The sequence below is a fragment of the Bos javanicus genome, chromosome 15 (genome assembly GCF_032452875.1).
Source record: "Bos javanicus breed banteng chromosome 15, ARS-OSU_banteng_1.0, whole genome shotgun sequence".
Taxonomy (NCBI): domain Eukaryota; kingdom Metazoa; phylum Chordata; class Mammalia; order Artiodactyla; family Bovidae; genus Bos; species Bos javanicus.
The window spans coordinates 75773862-75777487 of NC_083882.1; the positions used below are offsets into that span (position 1 = coordinate 75773862).

A 3626-nucleotide genomic window follows, 5' to 3' on the forward strand; every position below is an offset into this window, starting at 1 on the left:
TCAATCTTGTGACGTAGATATAGTCTGCATCATTCCCATTTTACAGATGAGGAAACTGAGGGCTCAGATATTGAGCAAATTGCCCAGAGCCACATAGCAAATAAACGAAAGGTCCAGGTCAAGGCTCCCATCATTGGTGCCACAGGAAATGTCTCCCACTCACGGTATTTCAGAAGAGGGAAGAGTGGTAAAGGGTGGTGAAACACTGCCAGCAAATCACATCCGCAGAGAAGAGGAAGCACGTTGGCTGGGGGCTATGAAATGAGGCTGGGCGGACCAGTGGCAGGCATTGGCCTGCGTGTTCAGGCCCAAAGTAAACTTTCACGTCTGCCTTTTACCAGCTGGGTGTCCCTGAGCAAGTCCCCCAGCAGCTCTGGGCTTCAATATCTGATATCTTCATTTGTGAAAAGAAGGGTTAGGGAGGCAAGTCTCCAGGATCCTTGGAGGTTCTCGCATCGCCCTTCCACAATCACCCCTAAGAGTGGCCACAGAGGGGCACGGAGCAGACCACCTGGGCCCCAGTGTGTCAGAGGCGAGGAAGGCAGGGCAGGTCCCTGCGGGGTCAGCCCAGCCTGGACTCCACACTCTCAACCTGCCTCCTGGCTATTTCCATCCTGACTCAGGTCTACACCTGCGTCCTGAATACACCCAGCAGAGCTATTTATCAAACACACACAAGTAAGGCCACAGTTGTCAAGATCTATTCCAGGAGCAGAGCCTTGGGGGTGAGGAGGGGAGAAAAAGGAGAGGTGGGAAAGGAGTGAACTCCAAGCCATGCTAAGCAAGATGATGGAGGGGCTGGAGGAGAACCACGGCATGAAGTTCGTGGAACACTGACTCTTCCAGGCAGCTCTGCACGGGTGATGGTATAGACCCTGTAAGCTTGTTACCCATTTTACAGATGGGGCGAATGATGCCCTGAGACATCACGCAACCCGACCAAGGACCTGCAGAGAGGACAGAGGAAGCATTTGAACTGAGTTAGTCTTGATTCAGAGACATGCTCTAAACCATACTGGGGCAACCAGATAGTAAAATAGAACTGTGACTGAGCATTGGCCTGGGAGACACCAAGAGAGATATCCGACACCAGGGAGAGTGAGGCTGAGATTTCACAGAGGGTAATTTTGAGGACTGGTTCCGAGATTCCTGGGCTCCTTAGCCAGATTAAGGATACAAAGAAGGGAGAGTCCTTAGGAGGGCCGATGGGACTGGTGAAAAAGTCCCCCTCTTCCCGCCCTGATCTCTCTGTGACTGCCAGCCAGGGTCTCCACACGTGTGCACATGTGTGTGTGTGTTGTGTGTGTACAGGTGGGAGTGAGTCAGTGTGAAGGCAGATGAGCATCAGGTGGGCAAACGTGCCTGTGCATGAACACGGGTGTGTGAACCTTTGTGTGAGGGCTGATGTTTGAATACATGTAAGTGAGAGTGTGTGTGTGTGTGCATATGCTGTGTGTGTTCACTGCAGCTCTGCACAGCCTTGTGGGAGATGACATTTGAGGCTGCAGGAGATCCAGCTGCCCCCTTCCGCAGCTTCTCCCTTCCTCTCATTAATTGGCCTGTAAGGGTGGGAGGAAGCAATGTTACCTGCTTTGAGGCGTGTCTCTGTAGCCCTGCAGGGTAGCCCAGGGAGGTTTTGCCATCACTTTCTATCCTTCTCTTTTCTGCTCACCTGCCCTTTGCCCAACCAAGGACCATCCATTACCATGGCAAAAGCCCCCATGCAAAACCCAAGGCTGCATCTGAACAGGAGAGGGAGGGCTCTGGGTTCCTACGGTTCAGCCTCCCACTTGACCAGACTGAGCACCAACTGGCCTCTGCTCACCCACCTCGGTGATGGGAGGCTTATGGCACCCTGTCACCCGCAGACAAGCCCTCCCAGGAGAACACCCTTTCTGAGTACCCCCAAAGCTGTTGCCCTGTTTCTTCCACCCACTGGTCTCGGCTCCTCTCGCCTTCCTAGGTCTTTCCAAGGCAGCCAGATTGTCCCCGCTAAGCCTTCCCCTGAGATTCCATTCATCATTCCTCACCTGAGGACATTAGGCCCCACTGCCCCTGTCTGGGTCCCTCCTCTGGACACTCTGTGCCTATAAAGTGTGGGGTGCAGATTTGAACCCACAGCACCTACTAAAGCTGAGCAGAGCAGAGAGCAGGGACTGGAAGACAGTCCAGCCCCATTCAGTTAGGAACCCACCTCGGGGGCCACAGTGTTAGTAGCCGCATCACACTGTTTATGCTTACACTGACCTTGTGGGGTCAAAGAAAAACGACCAGATCATTTCAGGTGGAATTCTGCCAACCCGGCCCTATCTACCCACCCTTGGCTTGCTCCTTAGGTCATTGATTTTTTTTTTTTTTTTTTTTATGTGAAAGTACCTGACTTTACATCGATTACTGTTAAACTTCTTCTTGTTGATTTTGGCCCAGCATTCTGCTTAGGAAGAAAGCTTTAGATCATAAATCAACTGTATCAGAATAACCTGTGCTTTCGAGGCTCAGATGCACACACCTATTGTGTCTTCATCCAAGTCTCTGGCAAAATTTTTGAACAGGTTGGAGCTTGGGCAATGTTTGAACTGTAAGCCACTCTCCTGGTTCATTCCCCTCTACACAGACTCCTTGAGTAGGGGCTGTTCAAACAACCACCACGATCCAACTCTGTCTTCTCTGATCTGCTAATCGGGTCACCCTAGGAAAAGAGGCATCTCCCTGGGGCAAAGCTGACTTTGATGAGCCCCGTCTGGCCCTTAGAGCACGTCACATTTCTTTTCTGGATCTCTGAACTTTCTGCCTAGTCAGCCAGTCAGGGCTGATTCTGCCGTGATAAGAATTCAGTCTTCCACCCTCCCTGCTATTTGGCAAATGAAGGTAGCTTCGCACCTCTTTGGTCTCCTTGGAATTTTCTCATTCTAGCCAATTCTTGGATACCCCACAGGATCTTGGAAATCTTTCCTGCAGAGAGTAACCATGTAATTTTTCAATCAAAAGAGATAACTTTCAGAGTGTCTCAGTTATCAATTGCTGGGTAACAAATTACCCTAAAACTTAGCTGCTTAAATCAGCAAACTGATTATCTCAGTTTCTGTTGGATGAGGCGTTTGGGAGGCTCCTAGGTAAAAGGTTCTGGATTTGGGTCTCTAGTGAAGTTACAGGCAGGATGCTGACCAGGCTGTGTTCATCTGAAGCTTTCCTGGGCTGAAATATCCGGCAGACTGTGGGCAGGAGGCCTCTGTTTCTCACTGCCTTGGCCTCTCTGCAGGACAGCTTGACTTACATTTTGATGCGGCTCTGGGCTTTCACCAGGGTGAGTGATCCAAGAAAGAGCAGGGAGGAGGCCACAGTGCCTTTTGTGACACAGTCCTAAAAGTGACACCCTCCCACTTTCACTATATGCTATTCATGAGGCAAGTCACTAAGTCCATGCCATGTACTCAAGGGGAGAAGAATCAGACCCCACCTTCTGAAGGAAAGAGGGTCCAAAAATGTGTTAACAGATAAAATCACCACAGAGAGTGACAGGAGATGCTATCTAATCACACCAGGATGATGGACTTGAACCAGGACTGTCCTGTACAAAGCACACTTGCTTACCCAACTCCTTCATGGCCTCTCAAATGTTCAGATGG

At 50.5% G+C, this 3626-nt stretch overlaps 1 long non-coding RNA gene across 1 annotated transcript; it reads right to left on the reverse strand.

Moving 5' to 3' along the window:
• Window positions 1-685: 685 nt before the first annotated feature.
• LOC133261405 (uncharacterized) lies at window positions 686-3292 on the reverse strand. The gene is made up of 3 exons (XR_009741058.1): window positions 3166-3292; window positions 2881-2952; window positions 686-947 (listed from the first exon to the last, which is right to left on the reverse strand). It is a non-coding gene; the product is annotated as an uncharacterized LOC133261405 (long non-coding RNA).
• Between the last annotated feature and the right edge of the window lie 334 nt (window positions 3293-3626).